Consider the following 7,161-nt stretch of genomic DNA (forward strand, 5'->3'; position numbering starts at 1 on the left):
GGGGGCTAAAAACAACATTTGAATGTACATAGTACGAGACTTAATATCGATGTTTCAATTCGGTGTGCATTGTAAGATTTGAACCGAGGACCACGCATACGGGTAATTATTTCGAATTCATGACATACTAAGTTTCGAAAAGTTGACACTGACTCAGTTTGTTGTGCTATTTTGTAGGTCATATGTTTGAACCCATCCAAAAGTTTTCTCACTACCATGGTGTTCATCATATACATATGAATTTGTATTAAAAAAGTAGTCTGGATACAGTGAAATGTGAAATCCACGTTAGAATTGGAGATCGCTACGTGACACACACTCTAAATCAAATAACTAACTACGTGACACACACTCTAATTCAAATAACTAATTATGTGACACACACACTCTAATCCATGTTAGCGTGGGTACCGTTTCGATTTTTTTCAAATAACTCCTCATTAATTAATTTATAGTACTCCCTCTGTTCACTTTTATAAGACCTTGAAGACATTTCAGACAATGTGCAAAATAGTTCATTTTAAGTTGTCTGAAACGACTTACAAAAGTGAATGGATGGAGTATCTCGTTTCGAATGACTAATTATTGCAAGGAAAAGACGGGCATGGTAATACATACAGATTCATTTGCAAATGAAAGAAGATTCGTTTGCATTCTCAAATGTAGGCGCACCAGTCAAACTAGGGTCGTGTCGGGGTGGACGCTGCTTCGGTGCCTTAAAGGCAACTGCCTTTGGGTCACTGACATGTGGGCCAGCCACCTGTTGGGCCCATATGTCATGGACAAAAAGGCAGGTGCCTTAAGGCACCGAAGCATAGTCCTGTCAGGGTGGTTGTGTATGTCGGATGGACGCGTAGCACCCAGCCACCGCCCCCCCAAAAAGGACGAAGACAATATAAGTTCGCGCTTCCATGTTTCGGATTGAAATATCTGGCGGCCCCAATTCCAGCCCTGCAAAATCTCTCTTCTCCACCGTCCCCTTCCGTGCCCAGATTTCTCAAATCCCTAATTCGCCGCCAACCCTTGAATCGCCCCTCGTCTCGTCTCTTTCCCCACCGTTCCCACCTCTGTGCTGGACGACGACGACGAAGACGACGGTCGCGCTTCACCACCGCACCGAAGCTACCTCATCTACGCCCTCGTCCACCGCACCGGGTGGTCCGCCGACAACGTCGGCTGCCGCAACCGACGTGCGTCACAGACACCGAGTTCCACCGCATCAGGTGCGCTTCACTGACGTCGTATCCCCGCTCACCAGGGCTACTTCACCGAGCACATCGTCACACCTCCGCCCCCCGAGGCCGTTGGGGCTTCACCAACGGTCTCGTCCACCGCATCGTAGTACTCCGCTACCACTCAAGATCTTTATCCGTGCGTGGCCAGCGAACGCCAGTGCATCACCCTCAATGGCTCTGAAGTGACCCGCACTCTAGCTAGGCGAGCATGCCCAAACGCCGGCCCGAACTAGGTATCCACACATCACTCCCTTGTGCACTGTTCCGACGAATTTGGATATCCTTTCACTGCTCTCTTAGCTAACACGCCTATGCAACTCTGACCTTAACTCTTATTTCTTCTGGAGATATCATATGAAACAAGCAAATCCATAGTTTAGCGAAGCGTGACGGTGCTACGGGATCTGGTACACATCCTGCACACCCATAGAACCTTGTAAGTATCTGTCCTCCGGTACAACATCAAGGTCGATTCCTCTTATTTGATCAACCATTCGCCATGTCAAAAATGTAGAGGGGGATGCAAGGAGCACAAGGCCTGCACATCCAAGCAAGTGGTAACATGGACTTGTACATGGAACATCCCAAGCGCAAGCAGAGCTGCAGTGAGCCTGTACAACAAGCTAGCGTAAGTCCCTGCATTTCATTTAATTCGTACTGGCATTCGTGTATGATTTGTGTGTAGTGGCTGATCCATGAATTCAAGTTACCAGGGGTGAACATTTAACTTAAAAAATACGAAGGCACTTGCACTCGGAAATCAACATAACTTGAGAAATGTGAAGCTACATGCACTTTGAAAACCAGCTAATGATCCAAAGTAGTTCAGATTATAAACACTAAATGATGCAAGCACCAAAAAACACAAAATGCAACATGGTGTACAAGGACTACAAACATGGTCTGTACCTGCTTGAATTATTCATTCTCTGGCTTAAAATATCGAAGTGTAATTGCATGTATAACCAGTGCGCAAACTGCATATCAATATATCTATCCTGCACAAGTATGCCAATAGTTTCAAACAACAGATTAGAAAAGTATTTATGCTATGTTGTCATGATACGGGGACTTTCTGGTAGATGGCCTCGACGTTTCCTCAAGCTATGAAAATGCACTATAATTTGCTTGTCATCAATGCCTGCAAATCTCTGTCTCTCTCAACATAGTAGATCATCATTAGACACTAAATCCTTCAATGAGCTTGCAAAATGCTTGCATTAGATCCCTCATTAGACACTATATGTTCATCACCAGGAGCATGTAAAATGTTTGCATCAAATCCTTCATTAGCAGTCTGTTCATTAGACACTTCAGGCTCAAGAACAACATGAGCTTGTATGTTTGCACCGGAAACTTGATTAGATACATCAGATTCAGTTAGTTCAGTATTGATTGGGGGAGTTATAAAATAAGTAGAAATTGGTTTCATTTTCTCATAGATTCCATACATACAAGCAGTTTTACAACACCGTCAGGTTTAACTATTGGCCAGAAATTGAAGAGTTGAATTAGATATAATCAGGGATGTGATGTACCTGCTCGTTGCGCATGCTACTGTTGCAAGCTGCGACCGTCCGTTTGCGCAAGCTCGATGCCATGCCCGTGCTGCCACCGCTGCCTCCCACGCAGGCTACACCCAGGGTTGGATCTTCATCTTCTTGTCCTTCCGTTCGCTTGAAGCCCAGCGACCGCCCTCCAACGAGGGCGCGAGGAAGTGTTGTGTCGGTCTGTCCAGCGGCGGTTAGGTTAGAAGCGAACCAAACTGGAGGCTGGAGTGAATGAATTGGGATTTTTCCTGCTGTCGATCAATATGGGAGGCGCTCGTTTGGGCCGCGAGCCTGCTATAGGGCCTGCCTTGCACTTATGTTATTGGCCCATCCAAATTGAAATATTTTTCTTCATTTTTTACATTGCCTGCTCGTGCGTTGGGACGAACAAAACTAGCATGGGCCAACCTGGACAACTCAAACTAGGTGCACACTTTCCATCCCCCTGAGGTGGCCACCCATACCAGCCCCTATGGTGGCGTCGACCCTTTTTTTGCGTGTATGATTGGATAGTGAAAAATATTCTAGTGCCGCTTTTGATTTACCCACAGAATGGTTGAATTGCTTGTTTCTATGAACTGAGTTCGCCAATAATGTGAAGGATGCCAGTCTTTTCATCCTATTGTAGATTGCTTAGATCTCGATATGCCAAAAGTAATCGCATGAAATATACAGTAAAAGCCAGTGTGATGTGTTTGGCTACAACTAGTCTGACTACACATCCTCATATAACATATCAAGGACGCACCATCTTACCAGATTAACCATTCGACTTACCCATGCAGTGTGGGAAGAAAGAAGTATTGGGATTGCGTATCCAAGCAATTGATGCCATGGACTCCTTCGTACAACCATGTAAGCGAAAAAGAAGTTGCAGTGTGCCTGTACAAAGAACTAGCGTAAGTTTAGTTACCTGCTTCTCGGAATTTTAGTTAGCCACTTATTGCAAAATTGTTCAATTACATTGCTTGGTTTAATTTAGTTTGCTACTGATTACATAATGGCACGGCCTGTTAATCATATTGTAGAATGCGCCTATCTATGTGTTAGAATGCGCCTGTTTGCCTTAACTTAAATATCTACTTGTTTGTTTAACTGCTTTGCTGCTGCAACAACGGGTTACAATGATGTTAATAACTACTTTTCAGCATCCAATTGAAACTCTTTAATTCCTTGTTTGTTTAACTGGTTTGCTGTTATAACTCCCAGTTGAGATGTTTTGCTAACTTCAACTTTTCTGAATCCAATCGGAACTTTAATGGCAAAACAGGATAGCCCAAGATCAAAGAGCGAGGTCCCCATGGACGTTGCATCATCCCACAGCAGTGGCACCGACCCAATCGTGCATTATGAATTGCCAACTGCTGATGCTCTAGAGGCTAAACTACTAGTATAAAGAGATTCTGCTTCTGCACTTAGAGATGAAGTTGACATGTTGAGGAAGCAAACAGCACAATCACAAGCAGTACTCAAGACAACCATTAAATATTTGGTGGATTTCAAAATGAAGCAAGCTGAGACTGACCAGATTGTTAAGGTCCTGAAGGAAAAAAGGAAATTAAATTCCTACTTGGTAAATCATAGGTGAAATGTTCTTCCCATAGTTGAATAACCATTGTGTTGTCTGTTCATGAAATCAATCAAACCATTTGTTTTAGAGATCATGTAATAATTGTTTTTTTGTTTTTTTTTGTTTGTAATTTTATTTGAGCACAAGTCTGTATTAATTGATAAGACTCAGAGACATTTCATTTGGATTGCTGTGCCATACATACAAATATGCCAATCGGGCTGAATGTGCATTCGGCAATAGTAGTATAGATGGACCATAAGTGGCACGCATCAGAAAGGGCCAAGATGCTGGCTAAAAAAAGGATGCTGTTGTAGCCAAAAAAATACAGCAGCATGGCTTATGTATGTTAGTTGATATTATTGATCCATATACTTTATAAGTGTTTATATGTCTGTTAGTTCTGTACATTCTTGGTTGATTCACTCGGTATTTGAATCTTGATACATCGCTTGTTTACATATCTAAATGGGAGTACACATTATGCTGCGTGTGACATTTGAGTTGGACATGAAGTGTTCCAAATATTCGAATTCACCTTAAACTGGATTCTAGTTTCTGAATTTGAGTATCGGCATTTGTAAACCATAGTCATATATGACAGTGGAATACATCTTTGTCGTCCTTTTGAAGATATATAAAAACACATAGAATGATTTATAAAGATTCATATATGAATACAAAATGGATTCGAATTTAGTTGCCAGGGTAAACGTGGATGCTTATTGTCCCAAAATTCAAAAGAAACAGCAAAATGTCCACTCCCACATCGGCTGCCCGAAGCCAAGTGTTTGGGAGATGGAAATTACTGTCTACCCATTACACGGACAATCCATCGGCCCGATTTCCACTGCTCTAAATAGGGGTAGGTTAGTAACTTCAATTAGACATGACATGACCACCTCTGAGCCTATTCCGACACGGTGGGCGTCAAACATGGGCGGCAAAACTCATTTGATTCAAGCTTGTCCGAAAGACCTCTGTTTCTCCCTCCATTCCCCACTCATACACGGTGGGCGGAAAAACACCCTCTCCTCGTCCGAAATAGATGTAGGCTAATATTTTAAATAGGGGCAGATGTGTACCTTCCATCAGACATGACACAACCGCCGTACCTGTCAGCCCCGTTCATACACCGTGGGCGCCAACCGTGGGCAGCAAAACACCCTCTCCTCGCCCGAAATCGATGTAGGCTAATATTTTAAATAGGGGCAGATGTGTAACTTCCATCAGACGTGACACAACCGCCCTACCTGTCAGCCTCATTCATAAACCGTGGGCGCCAACCATGGGCGGCAAAACATCCTCTCCTCGCCCGAAATAGGTACCGGCAAATATTTGGGAGATGCGAGATTAGCGTCCTATCCCCAACCGACGAGACGTCCAAATTTGAAACGGGGGATAAGTTCGTAACTTTCCCAAAAACATGGTTCCCCGTAGTTCTCCCTCCATTTTCCCATTCATACACCGTCCGTGCTAGAACACCCCATTCCCACACCAGCCTCCGTCCGCCACCCCATCCATCGCCGCCGTCCTCCACCACATCCATCGCCACCATCCTCCACCATGCCAGAGTGCCTACCAAGATCGCATCGTCCACTGCTAGAGATGGACGTTTCTCATCCACGGCGACGGACCAATAGCCTTGCATCACGTCCTCTCGCTTCTCGGTACCGTCGTCCTCTTTGCCAGGGCCGCTCACACAAACTTCTCTTCCACCGCAACGGGACTTATCCCACGATGCACCCATCTACCGTCGCAGATCTGCTTCAATGCCACCGACAGCCATCGCACCCCCGATGCCTACACGATGCCGCAAGAGAGGTGGTACTTCATATCTCCTCAACTTTTTGATCTCAACCAGAAAATAGATCTTAACTTGGTTACTCTACTTTCTTTTCAGCTCTTAGAATTTAGTTCTTAGTTCGAAGTAAACAATGGATGCTAAATATCATTTCTCCGGTTTGCAGCTTCAAATCTGCCATGGCACAGCCATAATACGGTTTAATTGATCATGCTTAGGGTTTAATTGATCATGTTGGTTCCATGGTGGTTTCTTTAATAGAAATCAGAGGGGAAACCCTCTTTTGCTAAAAAAAATATATGCTTAGAGTTCCCCCTTTTATGATCACTATACGATCAGAATACATGCTTCGTGTCATAATTACACTGCTCCACCCATCAAGCTAAACAAGCTTAGTTGTTCAAATATTAATCTGATATTATTAAAACAGAGTTGTTTAATTGGTCAGCTAAATGTTCCTAAATTAGTTTCGAAAATGCATGTTCGCTGCTCGGGTGTGTATCTCTGTCTGTGGTCTGGTCAGCACGGTTGGGGAGGTGAACTTTGCATATGCAGGGGTTTATAGGGAGACACTCTCCGAGTTGAAACCGCAATGCATTCCATAGATAATCTGACTACTTTTTATGTTTTCATGAATCTCAGATTCTGAACAGCATCATAATGATTATGAGCTTGCGCGCATGAAAAGAATAAAGCAGAACAATGCCATGGCTGTCAAACTTGGCATTAAGGGACTGAAATCAAGTCTGGATGCAATGCAATGCAAACACTCTCCACCTATAGATTCATGCTCAGAATATGATCCTAACAGTGATTCTGAGCTAGAGGGAGACCTACGTCAATGTAGCTCCCTAGTGGAGGAGTCAGAGGAAGATGCCCTATCTTATTCACCCATCAAGGTACTTGCTCTAACTTTCCAAGGTTACATTGCTCGCACATATCTTGCAACTGATGCTTTGCATTGCTTCTACTTTGTTAAACTGCCATTAGCTTAGTTTACAC

The sequence above is a fragment of the Triticum dicoccoides genome, chromosome 6A, assembly GCF_002162155.2.
Source record: "Triticum dicoccoides isolate Atlit2015 ecotype Zavitan chromosome 6A, WEW_v2.0, whole genome shotgun sequence".
Lineage (NCBI taxonomy): Eukaryota > Viridiplantae > Streptophyta > Magnoliopsida > Poales > Poaceae > Triticum > Triticum dicoccoides.